Source organism: Tenrec ecaudatus, chromosome 8 (genome assembly GCF_050624435.1).
Source record: "Tenrec ecaudatus isolate mTenEca1 chromosome 8, mTenEca1.hap1, whole genome shotgun sequence".
In the NCBI taxonomy this organism is placed as follows: Eukaryota; Metazoa; Chordata; class Mammalia; order Afrosoricida; family Tenrecidae; genus Tenrec; species Tenrec ecaudatus.
The window spans coordinates 118,026,069-118,043,133 of NC_134537.1; the positions used below are offsets into that span (position 1 = coordinate 118,026,069).

General features: G+C 44.2%; 1 protein-coding gene across 6 annotated transcripts in view; it reads right to left on the minus strand.

Moving 5' to 3' along the window:
- MTUS1 (microtubule associated scaffold protein 1) overlaps positions 1-17,065 on the minus strand; it is a 158,508-nt gene that overhangs the window by 110,585 nt on the left and 30,858 nt on the right. The window lies entirely within an intron of this gene.

Consider the following 17,065-nt stretch of genomic DNA (forward strand, 5'->3'; position numbering starts at 1 on the left):
TTTGTTTGTTTGTTTGTTTGATTGATTGTATTTTTTGGTGGGGGATTAGGGGTAGGGGGAGAGGAGACGGTGCTTGGACCATCAGCTGATCTGAAGCCTCTTCACAGCTGCCGTGCTGAAATAAAACATTTCGGGCTTTGCTGTTACACATCCTTTGCAGCAAGGGAGCCCAGACTGTCCTGCCCAGAGAATCACAATCTGCCAAGGCTTCAAAATGCTTCAATGGAAGAGAAACCAATAATAAGACAGAGAATCTTTAAGATGGGGGATGATCATTGAACTGCAATCCTGGTCTCTTAACTCGAAAGTCTTCAGAATGCCAACTCCAGGTAGGGAAGAGTCTCTGGCTTTTGTTGGTTGGTTGGTTGGTTGGTTGGTAGGTTGGTTGGTTGGTAGGTTGGTTGGTTGGTAGGTTGGTTGGTTGGTTGGTTGGTTGGTTGGTAGGTTGGTTGGTTGGTTGGTTGGTTGGTGGGTGAGGGTAGGGCAGGAACCAATGTACCCTCAACACACGAAAGAGCACATAGTGTATATGGGGGTCTTAATAAATATATGTATAGAATATGTATAGATTTTTGACTCCTTAGTATTTTAACATATTTAGATATTAACTTGTAAAAGAATCTGGTCCTAGAACTTTCTCCAGGGAAGTGGATAAAGGCAGATGGTTTACACTCAAATTCCGGGCCCCTTGATGCCGCTGGCATCTTGGCTTTGTCACTTGATCTCACGGCACAAACTAACACAGCGGTTCTCAACCTGTAGGTTGCAACCCCTTTGGGGGTCAAATGACCCTTTCACAGGGGTGGCCCTATTCATAACAGTAGCAAAATGACAGTTATGAAGTAGCAACGAAAATCATTTTATGGTTGGGGGATCACCCCCACATGAGGAACTGTATGAAGGGGTCGCGGCCTGAGGAAGGTTGAGAACCGCTGCTCTAATAGGTTCCGCGGCACAATACGGTGTATGTCACTTGAGATTGGAAAGAGAAAAGTAAATAAATCCTGGGCAAAGGTAGTCTTGTTACTGATTTAATTAACAGACCCGTCAGAGCCACCTGGAGGAACTCCTCATAATGCTGCTGGAAGAACACCCAAGGGAACCCTGGCTCGGGAGGGGCAACTAAGGGAGGTGTGGGCAAAGCTCTGGTTCTCTGTGGGGTAAATGGCCCCGAGGTGCAGCAGGAGAGATGCAGGGGCAAGTGTGTTTCTTCCCCATCCTTGACTGATGGCCTTTGGAATCCTACTGCCTGTCCTGGAGACTACGATTTAGGAATATATTTTCCGTAGCAGAACTCTATCAGGGGATCCATTGTTGGTTTGATTTAGTTTCCTTTCACTTAGGAGCTCAATTAGCACATCCTTCTAGACCACAGCCTGATCCTTTAATTACATCCTGCCCAAAGGAAGTAATAAACTTGACCACAAAAATTGGGTAGAATAAACTGGGCTGACCTGCCGGAATTCCTCCCACTGTCTCCCTGGTGGTGGGCCCACCCAGGAAGATTCCATGCTTCCCAGAGGAGCCCTGTGGTGACTGAAAAGCTAAACTAGACTCATTGCCATTGGGTCCAGAGTGACTTGGAAGACCCAATGCTGGGATTTGTCCTGAGGAAGCCCATTACCCCTCACGCTAAACTAGGTACATTCTTGCAGACAGCCTTTCATAGAGATGATTTAAAGAAATGGTTTAGGTCCTAGATAACTAGTTCTGTCATCTTTGCTCATATGTCTAGAGTCCATATTAATGAGAGTGGGGGTTACTTATTGGACTCCTCAGAAATCACAAGTATTATCTCTTTTTTTTAATTCCTAGATTAAGGCCAATATTTCTAGGGGAAAATTCCCTTTTTTTCACTCCTCTGTTATAGAGGCATATTTTTCTTCTTCTGGGACGCATTAGTAATGTTAAGCACTGTAGTGGGAGGGGTCCATCTAAATTCCATTCAAAGAACATGCTTCAAGTCCTTTTATGGTTTCGTTACATGGAACTCAGGACAGTTTCCATTATTAAAAATATATTATATATTTTATATATATTTATAAATACACACATACAATTGTTACAATCCCGGAAACTTGCAGACAGCATTGTAATCAGTAATGCAGCACAACCCCTGACCCGACAGGACTGCTATTATCCTCCAGAAATGTGGAAACGGCAGCTGACATTGCCCATGAGTTTGCCATAAACACAGGTTCTCAATACAAGCCTCTTCTTCCGTGCTCTAGTGGGCACGAGGAGTCCCGGTGGCAGAGTGGTTCCATGCGGGGCTGCTAGCCACAAGGGCAGCGGTTCGAGACGACCAGCCGCTCCGCTGGAGGAAGAGGAACTTTCTACTGCGATCAAGAACCAGCTCAGAAAGCCACTAGGGGCCAGTTCTCAGTCCTGCGGGCCACTAGGTGCCAGGTGGACGGTGGCAGTGAGGTTGTCTGTGGGTTGTGTTCTTGCAGGCAACGTGGGGCAGTTAGTGCTGTGGCCCCAGCCCCGGGAGAAAGTGACTCCCTGTTCCAAGCTGCCCAAATAGTGCGGGCCTCTCTGTGTCCCTCCACTCACTCCCTCACTGCTGTGTTCTGGGAGGGGCCGGGGCAGACTCCCTTCCTACCTGAACAGCAGCGGAAGCTACTGCAGGCGCACCTGAGGAGAGTCTCCGCTACACGCATGCATTGTCACAAACACAGGAGTGGCAGGAATGTGGTGGTTTCCTGGGACGGATGGAAGTTACACTACACTTTAACATCACTAGGAATTACCACACTGTGGCACACAGACAGGAAGGGAGCCTTTGCAGTTGAGAAATGGCACGGAGAGACGTGCTTGACTTGGGGGCGCCCTAAAGCGTCCCTTTGTCAAACACAGGGCTGGGCTGCCAAGCACAGCCCAGCAAGGGAAGGGGTGTCGCTGCTGTCCATGTCAAGAATGCGGAGGGGAGGGGAAACATTGTTTGATGTGGAGATGCTGGCATGCTTTCAATAAGATGAGAGAGTTTCAAGAGTTCAAGGGAACATGGAATTAAAGGATAATAAACATTTTCCACCGCATTCTTAAAGTCCCCTGGTATCATTATCATGAGAGAAATCTGGGCAGCTACGAGCCTAATATTTTCATTGTAAACCTGATGTCTGTTTGGAACTCTGAAAAGCCTTGGCTCGTCCATACGGCTGTAGACGGCTCAAGGAGCCCTGGGGCACCCGGCCGTCAGCATTTGGACTGCTAACTAGAGGTCTGGGGATTCGAACCCACCAGCGGGGAAAGCGATGAGGCAGTTTGTGTCTGTAAAGGTTTATCACGTTGGAAACCCGTGGGGCAGTCTGGCTCTGCCGGATTCAGGGCTGCTGTGAGCGGCAATCAATTCAATAGCCGTAGGTTTGGCTTTTTTTAAAGACATCCCTCAGCACAGGCTCAGCTTTGCACAATCATAAATAACCTTGGACTTGGAGGCTTAACGCAAATGGCCGATGAGTGTTGTCAGGGGGCTGCTCTCTTACTCCTTGTCCCCCAGGAATCCAGGCTGAGTAAGGGGGGCCTCAAAGGGTCACCGAACAATCCCCTTACCTTTTCATTCTATTTTTCCACAAACTTTTTGAAGTGCCAAACCCAACCCCACCCCCCACCCTTGTACTTTCCACCATTTCCTAGCAGGGCCCAGGACAAAGCAGCATTCACAAGACCTTAAAGCCCCGCCTACAAGTGACCATTTCTATTGTGCTCCCATCTCACCAGTCCAAGCAGTCCACAGGACAACACCCAACCTCAAAACACCAGAAGGAGCCTTCAACATTTGCTCAGGAGCACAAGAACTAGAATTAGTTGGGGCAAAATATTTAGGTAAATGAGGTAATTTATTTCTGCTAAGAATTAGCATCTGAGTGACTATTTTGGCAAATTAAGACCTATGCTAAAATTTACTATAAGTGAAATTAACTTGAAATCTTCTGTCTAAATTATGCCATTTCAGTTAGTATCATTTTTTTAATGATTCATGACATTCAGGGAAGGGGTTGGGGGAAGGTAAGAAATAACTGAAGGCTTCTGTCTGTCACCAACATCTAATCCTCTTCTCAAAACACAAAATAGTTTTTCCCCTCGACGTTTGTTTATTTGTTGTTCTTGATGCTGCTATACACTTATATGTCACCTAACATTTTCCATGTCGCACATGTACAATTCAATGACGCCAAAGACATTAGTCATGGGGTTTTAGAGCAGAACTGAGGTAGTAACTGGCTGCTCACCAACGATTTCCTCCTCATTCTGGCACAAACTGTCTTCTAGGTAAATTATGTTGCATTCTACCCAATAGAATGTGAGCAGACGTAACATGTGCCACTCCTAAGCTTAGACCAAAATAAAACAAATGAACAAAAAAAACCCAACCCTCTCATGTGACCTTCTTATTCTGTCTCCTCTCCTGGTTTGACCCAGGTCAACACAGGGAGCAGGTGTAGAAGCCTGTTGGTGGAACCGCTCAATGGAAGAACCCTGGACATCATTTGTGCCAGGCTGCTTTTAGGGTTACTTTGGTTTTTTTAGGATAGATTTTTTTTTACATTCCTACTATTGTATATACTTTTTAAAAAGGGACCTTAAAAAGTTAAGCATGGGTTCACTTTAATCTTTTATTTTGGTCAAATTAAAAAAAATTTAAACAAACACTTGCTTAAGGAAAACGAAAAAAAAAAAAAAAACACCAAAAGTCAATCCTTAGTTGAACACAAACCAAAAAAAGAAAACCAACTCACCACCATTGAGTCAAAGCTGACTTCTAGCAACTGCCTGTGGAGCTCTGAGACTGGAAATGTGTACAGGAGTAGAAAGCCCAGTCTGTCTCCAGAGGAGCTGCTGGTGGTTTCGAACTGTCAACCACACGGATTGTAGCCCTACGCGTAACCACTACCCCACCAGGGCCCCTCAGGAAAGCAGTCAGACAATCCATCAATTAGTCAGTGTGGCCATTTACCAATAAAACAATCTACAAAAACAGGCAGTGGGCCAGACTTGGCCCTCAGACCATAGTTCTGCTGACCTGTGCTCTAGCCCATTCTCTAATGGCTCAACACTAACTTTCATCTATAAATGTCACCGAATGTTTGGCATCATATTTAAAATACATATACTCATTTATTTAAATTGCACTTTTACTCTTTAACTGCAGCAAAGACAGTCTATTCTCAATTCTCTGAGCACCATCAATTCTGATTCATCTTCATAAAAATATTCACAAATATCAAATACCACAGGCTCCCAAAGCAATAACAAACAAGAAATATCACCCAAAATTGGCTACCTTTCAGCACCAACCATCTCTATCCATCAACACATAGCAGATTTATCATGCTATCAATAAAAATATATTTGGGCTTGCATCATTGTAACTTTGTAAGCAATAAAAAGCTGAATCAAATGTGACTTAGCCATTTTTAAGAGTAGTTGACACTGGGTGCTCATTTAATGAACATGTATAGACAAGTTAAAATATGGTCAAAGATCGTAAACTCAAAAGTACATTCCACTAAAGGAAACAAATCTTACCAGTGTTGGTGCAATTTGGGGGATGAGAACTGAATTAGTAACTAGTAATAGTAACAAATGCTTTCAAAGTACCACGTGTGAGTACGCCCAGGACACAGAAATAACCACCACTAGAGATTATAAACGGAATAATGGACACTGTACCAACCCCACCCACCCTAAGAGCTACATAAAAATGCCACTTCTCCATTAGGTCTCCCCCTGCTCTAGACTTCACTGAGCTGCGATGTATCAAATTCCCAGATTTATCATCTCTTAGCAGACCCTAGTAGATCTTGCCCATTACTCACACCGCTCCTCCTTCCTACTCCATGTTCATTTAGGAAATGAAGCCGTTCTTGGTTTGGGGTAAGTTCTGATCGGTCTAAACCAACCATGGGAGTCTTGGTTTTCTACAGAGTGGAGAAAAATCAGAAGATGACTTGGTTCTTAACATTTATTGTTCTTGTCAAAAATATTTTGATATGTCAGTTTAGAATTCCAATGAATATCAACTTTGCATTAGCAGCAAAAGTGCAAATGACGGACCAGAGCTTTGTGTAAGCACAATCAACTTTTCTCCATCACAACTCACCTAAGCCGCCCGGAGGGATCTAGTGAGCGGCAGGGTGCATACGCAGCCATACAAGAGAAGCACAGAGGCGCCTAAAAAAAATGCCTGTGAATGATGTTTCAGTTAAGAAAAACAAACTAAAAATGGACAAAGATGAATTTCCTATACTTACTGAAACCCAGAGGTCATCTTCCCACAGGTCAAGACATAACCCATGCTTAACTCCTTTTCTTAGTATGAAGTCATTATAATTTAGTATGTAATTTTGCTCACTTACATAGAAAAATAAGAACAAGAAATATTCAGTGACACCCTCATCACCGATCTTTAATATGTAATGGCAGACATTACTTACCAGGGCAGCAAACTCAGAAAACAGCAACTGACTAGCATGGAGTCCGACTGCCTGACTCCCAGGGCCCCTAGAGGACACAGCAGAACTGCCCCCATGGCTTTCCCCGGCCTATCAATCTATGAGAACAGGGAGCCTCATCTTTCTCCCACAGAGTGGCTGGTGGGTTTGAATTGCTGACCTTGAGGTTAGCAGCCCAACACGCAACCCACTACACTCCTAGGGCTCCTTCTGCCAGGGCACACCAAGACTAAAATAAGGCCTTGTTGAAGGAAATACTACAAGGAAGCAAACCTACAGAATCTAGGATCTGATTGGACAGAAGATGGAGACCTAAGTCCTCCTAGTAGGAGTCAGCTTGAAATTCTTCATCAGGACTCATTAGGCCTCCACTTCCCTGTCCCAGGTAGCTACCAACACCCTATGCATTTAGTCAACCACTCTCTATCTAGGACAACAGGGGTCCCTGGGCCTATTCAATCTCAGGATAGCCCATGGGTGTCGTCGAACTGAGCTCTCTAGGGTTCCCACCGCAGAAGCAGACTACCACCCCTTCTGAGGCACGCCTGAGTAGACTTGAGCCTGTACCTTTTGTTAGCAGCTGAGTAAAGCAACCGTATCACCTGGGACACCCTCACCAGGAGACAGTTGTAGACCATCTAAAGAAACTGATGAAAGCTACCCACCTATAGGTATTACACCCAGAAGCTCATATAGGGTCACTCTGAGTCTATTTCAAGCCGACCGCAAGAAATGTTTGTTGTTCCTCTGCTGTTTGTTTTTAGACATAGAGGCGGCTGAAGGGGAGGTACGGGCTTGAAACCACGGTGATGTCATGAAGTTGCATCACTCTGCAGTAGGTGCCTACCAACCAGGGGATTCCATCATTCTTGGCAGAAACTGAGTTGCATCCAGAGGGACCGTGACATCTAGAGTTTTACAACCGAAAGCCTACTGGCTCCTTGTTCACACAGCAAGGCAGCAGTGCGGCTTGTCCCAGCACAAAGCTCCTCTGCTTTTGAGAGAGTCGCTCTCAAAGAAAGGAAGAGGAGCAGCATTGGCTTCATATTTGAAGACTCCCTCTAATGTTTAAAAAAAAAATGGGAGGGGCGATCTCTGAGGAAAATGCGACAAAACAAGCAAAAGAAACATCAGACAAATCACTAACACTCTGAAGGAAAATCTTTGTATGCAGAGGCAGAATGTGATCTTTTAAAGCAGAAGGCTCAGCCACTACTGCTAACCTCAAAATTGACAATTTTAGAAAATATGGTAAAAATATACTAAAATTTTTAATTAAAGAGACAAAAGGTTTGGGTTCTTTGATTGTTATTTTAGAAATTAGGGGTTCATCTAGGAGATTCAGCTTTCACTCACAGAGTTATCAGGAGGAACAGAAGTACAATGCCCAGGTTAGAATAAAGAAATAACAAAAAATGAGGAGCTGATACCCAGGACGCAAGCAGAAAGCTAATGTTTTGAGAATGATGATGGCAACAAATGTACAAATGTGCTTGACACAATGGATGGATGTATGGATTATGATGAGAGTTATACGAGTCCCCAATATAATGATTGGGGGGAAAAAAAGAATAAATAACAAAATTTTTCCTAACGCTAAAGGGTCCAATGAAAATCGCCTACTGTGATGTTTCAAAAGAGATGAAGATTCGGATAACATTTGCATAAGAAGCCATCCCCAGTGCTTTGCAGGGGTCACATCACTCACAAGCAGCTCTTCGTAGGTATCCAACCCAAGAACCACAGCCACCAGGTTGCTTCTGACTCCTAAGACCCCCCACAGGGAGCAGACAGCCTCATCATTCGCCCACTGTGAGGCTGCTGGGCTGGAACTGCGAGCAGAGTTCCAGTCGCAGTGTCTCAGGGGGAACACACACTACCCAGCTTTAACCAACTGAGCAATTAAACTCGGAGAACTCACAGAAATCTGTTGGAGAATGTTAGTTTTCTTCCAGAAGTTCAAAGAAAACGAACTGAATAGGAAGGAAAAAAGCAATTACTGTTCTTAAGAGAAACAGTGTTAGACCATCAATGGAAGTACAATAATTGTATACCATTTAGCTCCCAGGACAGCATTTATATGGGCATAACAATGAAACAGTGAATATGGACTACACCAGAACTGTCCTGGAGTGATCAGAGCAATATGAGGAAGGCAGAAAGCACAGCTACTGACCTGTTCAGACTCCCAGCAGCTGTTTAAAACAGAGAACAGCCCCTTGGGTTTCCCAGACTCCACACCTTTACAACTCTTTTCCCCACAGATCCACTGGTGGATTCAAACTGCTGACCTTGCAGCTAGCATCTCAATGCAAAACCACCAAACCAAAATAAAACTCACTGGCATCAAGCCAATACAAACTCATTGCAACCTTATTGGGGGTGGGGGGTGGGGGTGGGGGTGGAGAGTGAGGGGTGGAGAACTGCCCCTTTAAGTTTCCAAGACTATAACTCTTTCCAGGAGTAGTATCTTATCCCCTGAGGATATAAAAAAATTCATAATCACTGCCATTGAGTTGATTCTGACTCATAGTGACTCATAGTGATGCTCAGGGGCAGAGAAAATTTGCCTCTGTGAGTCTCTGAGGCTGTAAATCTTTGCCAAAGCAGGAAGCCTCATCTTTCTCCCTCAGATGGGCTAGAGGTTTGAACCGCCGGCCTTGCCACTCGCAGCACAATGTGTGACTCACTACATCCAGAATAGGAAGTTAATAGGTGATGTGTATCAAATATTGGGGGAAACAGCTACATCAGGCAAAGTGCTTGCACCGGGGAACAACAGCTTCAGCTGTCTGCCCTAGTGGCACTGCTTGTCTTCTCAAGGCGCCCTGGGGTAAGCCTGGGGCTGCCCACAAGGCCAGCAGTTCACGTGTCCTCTGCAGGGCAAGACGTGACTCTCCACTCTGGTGAAGACGAACAGTCTCAGAAACCCAAAGGGCAGCACTACTTTGTTCTGCTGGGTCAGCACGAGTTGGAATCGATTCAATTCAGTGGGTTTGGTTTGTCATGATGTTTGTTTTCTCAAACTCCATGACCATACCTGCTGGGAAGGTAGGTTGTGAAATGGGCACCAGGCCACAAGCTCCCCGTTTGCAGTTAAATTTTTAAAGAAGAGGTAAAAATGGACACAGAGAGACAAACAGCCACCTCTGCCCACCTACCACGGACCAAGGCCTACCTGAGAGCTGTTCCTCGCTGTAAGGGTCTAGGTTTGCGCTCGCGTTGTCTAGCACATTCTAGTAGGGGTTTCTAGAAACCAGGAGACTGAGAGCTCCGGTCCTTTTGCAGGTACTCTGCCTACAGGGGAGACCTTTGAGAGAGAGGCAGTTGTTCCATCCAGCGCCCGTACATTCTGACAGCTGTAGTGTCAGAGCACAAGAGGGCCTCCGACCCTCAGGAAAGCTTGTAGATCACTTGGAACCATCAGAAAAAAAATCCATTTCTTTTCATAAAGATGCTCCATAAATCTTATGCTCGGTGTGGTTTTGCTTTCCAATGAACACAACCCCCTGAACAGTTTATTCCTAAGAGTGATTGCTGGCAGCTGCGCTTTACTTGAAACAAGAAGTTGTTTTCCACCAAAAACCATGGTCTGCTGAAAGCACAGAATAAAAACAACTTTGAGACGCAGAGTAGATACCTGCCAGGCACTTTTAGGTTGTGGGCATACAGGTCAGATGGCAAGTGAGACCCAAAAAGCCTAATAACGGAAACATCACAGCAGGAGGTAAGGGCTCTACAGAAGAAATCAATGCACAAGAGAAGTCAGGAACAGATCACAATGGAGGAGTAACCGGTGCTGCCTAGAAAAGTCTCTGGAACTCACCAGGACAGCTCTACCCAGGGAGTTCGGCTGGATGGGAGTGGGTTTCTGTTTGAGGGAAGTCAACGGAAACAAAACCGAGGGCTCTGTGGAGAGAAACAGAAGACCCACACAGCTCACGGCTCGGCTGTGTGAAGGGGCCAATGGTTGGCGCATGGGGTCAGGCGGAGCAGCCTCTCCTAGTGAGAGAATGATGGCAGAACCAGGGTTGGAATGGACCCAAACTAACCCAGGAGCCAGGAGAGGAAATGAGATGAAAGGCCCCACTGACACTTCAAAAGACTCACCTACCTATTGTCTGCCCTTGGCATCAGAAAGCACTCCCCCCACAGTAAGTGTCCAAGAAATGCCTGTTGAATTAAACATCATTTTAAATGACTATTCCATTCATATTAATATTTAAAGAAGGGCGGACAGCAGACAGCACAGAAAGGCTGCATAAATAATTCATCACATACTAGGTACAAGAAAATAATGATTCAAGCTTTCAGAATGAACAAGAAGAACTTCATAATATTCTTTTCTTTAAGTCAGTGAATTCATGAGTTTAGGACATTAATGCTGGACACACTAGAGGCTATGCAATTTCTTAAAATCCAATCCCAGCAACAAATAAAGGAGAGGTTCCGAAGATAATCAAGAGATCGGGGTTTAAATAGGTAATTTATTAAGACAAGATATTGTTTAGTCTGATCATGCCAGGAAAAATAATTCAATTCTTTCTAAACAACACACAATAAAGTTTTATTTTGAAGAGCAATCGCTACTCAACAAGGAAAGAGATCAGAGAAACTCTGTTTTTACACCATCAGTAAAGGGACAATTAAAGCTCTCGCAAAAACAAACAAACAAACAATGATTCCCTTTCCCTACTGACCTCCAAACCCACATAGTGAGGCTTGAATTTAAAATCTGAGATTCCATACTTCACTAAAATATTTTACAGACATAATAAAAGTCCTCGCAAGTGTCCTGCACTCCACAATAAGGCTAGCAGACACGCCAAGTACTCTAAGAGCTGATACAAAATACATCAGGAAAAGGAGGAGCTGATACCAAGGGCTCAATTAGAGAGAAGATGTTTTGAGACTGATGATGGAAACAAATGTATAAATGTGCTTGACACACAATGGATGGATGTATGAATTGTGATAAGAGTTGTATGAGCCCCCAATAAAATGATTTAAAAAAAGAAAAAAATACACCAGGAAAAATAAAGCTGCATCCATAAGGAAATACCTATTTTACACGACTAACTTGACTGTGGTTCACACACTAGTCTGTCTAAATTTCAGGAATACATGTTTTGTTTCAAACCTAGGATTCTTAACAATTTAAATAAAATTAGAATCGATATCATAAATTTATTTTCTGATAATAACACAAGATAGTCATGGGTAATTTTCACTTAGTATGTCCAAGCCTTCTGGGGGTGCAGAGGAAGAATGGGGCCCTTGCTGATTATAAGAGTAAACCCCGAAGAAAAGTCCCTCAGTAAAATGTGCCAGAGGAATCAAGACTGAATACAAAGTCAATTCCACTGACCTATTGAGGTTTAAGAATTTTGATTCCTGGATTATATCCCAAAAATATTCTTTTAAAAAAACCCCACATTTTTCTGTCATTATAACCAGAAAACTCAAAACCCAGCATCTGGAAGACCCCACACATGAACACGCTCAAACAGCTGTATTCCTGAACGGTTCATGGGTCATCATGCGAAGTAAAATGTCTTAGCACTTCCCTTGTAGAAGTACCGGCTTCTGCGTATGCTATGTTCTTCTAGACATTATGAAACAGCAGAAATAACAAAGTTGTAGTCCCCAAAGTCACTGGGTGCTCCTGATAGAATGAAAGCCACATTGCCCCATTAAATATGCGCAGGGCATTTTTAAATAATAAACATTCAATTAGTGATTTTCTTCTCCCCTTCCCCAAATTCTGCCTCATTCACATACCCTTTGTTGACGCACATGCAGTTAGAAGCACACTGCAAAGTGACCAGGTCACCAACATTCTAGCTACTTCAGACACCGCAGAAAACTAAAGCATATCTGCAGTAATTTCCTATCTCACTCCATGGTATGGTGGATTAGCCACAAAAAGACTACAGTTAGATGTAACAACAAACAAAATTCTCATTCTTTGCCCAATGAAAGTTTTAGTATTTCACAACTCAAGCATAAAACGTTTTCTTTTCCAAGACATGAGTGCACGTACACGTGTTTATTATAGTCTTTGACTTTTGACGCCTTCTAGAATTATCATTAAGGATATTTAGATGTGACAAGTACTACACAAGATTTAAAGAGGAGAGAAATCCAAACAGCAACTTATTAACAAAAAGCACTACTTCTAAAATTTAACCAACTCGGTGTTTTTGCTTAATTTTAGTACCCCAATCAACACCCTCACGCTAACTTACTTACCTGCATTCCTCAAAATATCAAAATCTACAGATGTTAAAGAGAGTCAGAGATGTCTTATTCAAGTTCTGTGCACTCTTTGATTGCACTTGAAGGGTGGTCTGTTCACACAGAAATGCACAGACTCCAGCCAGACGAAGAGAAACCCAGACAGACACCAGACCATTCAGTGAGTCCTCTCAGGAGACCACAGTTATTCGAAGGCCAGCTCAGCTTTGCAGCAGTAACAGGGCTGGGTGTAAGACTTTTTCTTTCCACACTAAAGAATTTTCCTGTCTCCCTGCCAGTGAAATATCAGGACTTTTCTGAGACATTAGATGCCAAATACATATGCAGATGTTTTTTGGTTATACTAGGAATCATTTACAGTAAAATTCAAAACAAAAACAAGTGCTGTGAAGGACACAACTCAGTCATCTATCCCGACCATTTCTGAAAATAGGAGGGACTTCTGCTTGTCAGATTAAATCAGTATTCACTGTTGCCAGGCAACTTCTTCTGGATTAAATAAACCAGAATATTCCAATGAAATTAGACAAGGAAAAAAAAGGGGGGGGAGGGATTTTTCCAAGAGCTGTGTGAAGGATGTATCAGCACAGCTCAGGTTTAAGGTATGGGCTGTGTAAGTCTAGCTCCCATTTTACTTCTCTTTTCCTACACTAATAAATTCTTAAGGGTTTTATATATCCCTTAAACTTTAGAAAGTTTCTGGGTTGTTCAAATCTCAAATTAAAAATGTCTGTGTATAATGGAAAGTTCTAGAACGGTATCATTTACAATGGTACCATCAAGGCATAGCCAGGGGTGGGCAAGGGCAAAAGGGACTCTATAAATTTGTTTCATGCATTTGTTATTATTTAAATATTTACCAGTAATGCTGGCATTTCTGTTTAAATATAAAAACATTAAAGGTAGATTTACGCTCTAATAGAATGAATGACTTTCTTTATGGTTGTACCTTTTGGTCAACATTTCTTTCATAAAAATTGAAATTTAAAAAATCAGGAAATCATTTATTCAGGATCTTGGCCAATATACCTGTGGTTAATACTATGACTAACTGGTGTCACCAGAACTGTTATAATTCATGCCTTCTTAAAAAAAAGTACCATATATACTCATGTATAAGCCAAGTTTTTCAGTGCATTTTTAATGCAGTTTTTCTAGTAAAATTAGGTGCCTCGGTTGATATTCGGGTCGACTTATACTTGAGTATATCCAGTAGTTCTCAAATTTACAATAGCATTGTCGATTCAGACACCTGAAATCTATCCCACAAAGCCTTGCAGACAGGCAGTTGACACAGGACATCAACCACTACAATGATCACGTTCTCTTAAAGGAGATACTCCTCAAACTAACAAAGGTAACTTCATTAATCCACTGTAAGCACGACCCACATGTGGAAGACAGGCTGTTCCGGACGATGCTTCTTCCAATCTTTAGATCCCCAGCTCACTCACCCCAACATTCTATAAGGAACTCGTGGTTCCATAGTTAGGAGCTCAGCTGCTGAAAGAAGTTCAACCTCACACACTTGCTCCACAGGAGAAAGGCCTGGTGGTTTGCCTCCATAACATTCAGCCCAAAAACCCTACTGAGCAGCTGTACTCGGCCACGTGGTCATCAACTCAACAGTGTCTACCAACAACTTCTTGAAGACGTGAGAAACTGAGGCTCGGAGAGGATCATTTTTGATATCTAGTAGTGCCTCTGCCACACAACTCTAGGGCCTGCATGCACTTGTACCCCCATTTTCCATGTAAGAGGGGGATGATGGGACCCCTTTAAATTGTGCAGCAACCCGGATGATTTCCAGTCAGTACAACCATTCAGACACCAAACCAAGTTTGAAACTCCACCTCTGTCACAGTCCCGGCCCCATCAGTTTACCACCAACCTGCCTCATCAACGCCTGGGAGAGAGCAGATGTCAAGGTACGTTTGGGATCAGACTCAAACCAGTGTTCTCTGAAGCACTCCCTTTCACAGGCTTGGGTGAAATACTACAGACGTGGTAACTCTGAATGTAAAGAACTTCAAACTCACTGTAAGAAAAACCTGTCAAAACGAGAGACAAGCCTATAGACCAAAACCACGTAAAGAAAAAATACAAATTAAATTACCACCACCACCCCACCAAAAAAGGGGGGTGGGGTATTGAATACACCTACCCCTGATTCTTTGACTGTCTCAGCGCCCTCCATTTCATGTCAAGGACAACAGTACAAAAATCTACTCTCGACTTCATGCGTTAATGACACCAGTCTGACAGTAAAAAGCCCCGAGACCTGGGTCCCTGACTGGCAGAAGCCATGTGCACACAGAAAGGAAGCTTGTACTGCAGGCATTTCACCGCCCAAGAGGTGGAAAGGGACTCGATCTCTCCAAGCTGCAGGGCGCCAGGTGGAACAGAGGGTGGTGGAGTGTGGCCAGCAAGGAAAGGGCTCTGCTTCGTGGGTCCTGTATGCACACAGGAGGCTGAAGCTGGGCAGTGACAGCCATGTCCTGAAGAAAGGCTGCCTTTGGCACCAAACAGGAAGTGAAACCCCAGATCTGGCCCCAGCTCCCAAGCCCCAGGGGCAGCAGGGGGGGACAAAGCCACAGTCACAGGAACCTGTGTGAGAGCACTCGGGTGCCCAGGGCCCAAGAGACTCCCCACAATTGGCACCTGTGCGGCCCCTGATGCTTTCTTAAGACGCCCTCCTCCTGGACTGAGGTGGGGGTACAGCAGGGTACCTGAGTGAGGGTGGGGTCAGCAGGTAAGTGACTGGCAGCAGCTGCGGCACCAATTGAAGGTTTTCTATTTTACGTTGTTACTGTTGTTAATTTTGACTTGTATATTGTTCTGTATAGGAAATCCAGGCCAAATGCACCTATAGAGACAGTAGCTGGATTAATGGTTTCTTAGGGGTTATGGCAGGGGAGGCTGGGGGGAAATGGGAGCTAATAAGGATTACAAGAAAGATGAAAATGTTCTAAAATTGACCGTAATGATGATTGTACAACTCTTCTTAATACGACTGAACTATTAAATTGTGTGATATGAATTATATGCCTGTAAAAATGTTCAAATATAAAGTCAAGGGCCGAGGCTAGGGACATGGGGGCAAAAAGGATCAGGGCCATTCAGTGAGGGCCTGGGGGCGGCCAGGTGAGTAGTAAGCAGGGAGACTAGCAGACAGTGCAGAGCCTCACTGAGGTAACAGGCCTTCCTCCCACCATCAGCAGTTCCTGAGAAAGTAAGGACATCCTGGGATTGGTGAGGCGATGAGTCAGGGCCAACCATTGAGGGTGTAAGGAGGGCAGGAAGGGAAGGGGTCCTGAGGATGAGGACAGGGGGTGGAGCTTGGGCCACTGGCTCTGGAAGACAGGATGGCCCACCTCAGCAAGCGGCAGTGGCGGCTGAGCTCTGCTGAGGTGCCCTGGGGGATGTGGCGAGGCAATGACAGGCAGAAACCTGGCAGGACAATCACAGTACAGATGCGTGGTGAGGTGTTATGGCCCTCCCCACTTTTGTAGAATGTCCATGATTGCACAACAACCTGGTGTTTGGAACCTATCCCTGTTGATAAGGAAGAAGCAGGTATAGGCTGTGTTCCAAAGCACCAGCTAAAACAAGAGGAGAGATTTCACTTGGGTTCTTAACTGGAATCTCAATGGTGCTTTCTCCAGCATTGACTATACTACAAGAGAAGTAACTAATGAGATTCACAACTATGAGTGTCCTGCTGCATCTGCTAAAACAGGATGATCTAGTCCAACTTTCAAGTCAAAGAGGCCTGCTCCCTCTGCGTTGATGGCCTACCACAGCAGCAGCCTGGGCCTCAAGCACTGATACCAGTGAAGATAAGAGACCAGTACAGCCAGTGCTAACCGAGTCTCAACCAGATTACATTCTTCAACAAAGAGCAATGAGGCTGAAGGCTAAACACAATATGGTCAACCTCTTTTATAATCCAGTTTTACTCAATAATAATGTTTTAAAATATTAAGATATGAGTACAAAATGTGTTACCGTATATACTCGAGTATAAGTCAATATGATTATCAGCTGAGGCACCTCATTTTACCACAAACCTGCACAAAAAATGTGCTGAAAACTCGGTTTATAAATGCGTATGCACAGTACATAATCTGTTGTCAATTTGAGACTATTAAGAGTAAAGGGGTGGCATTTAGTCTATCAGGTCGCAGCTTGATGACCTCATTTGGAGGTATTAAGGAGCTAAACAGCTCAAGCTGGAGGCAGGACATACTCTCCCTGCGAGACATTCCTGTTGACAAGTCACATGGAGCTACACCAGAGCCCTGGAGCTGGAGAAGCCACGTGGAGACCCCTGCCAGCACTGAGATGCC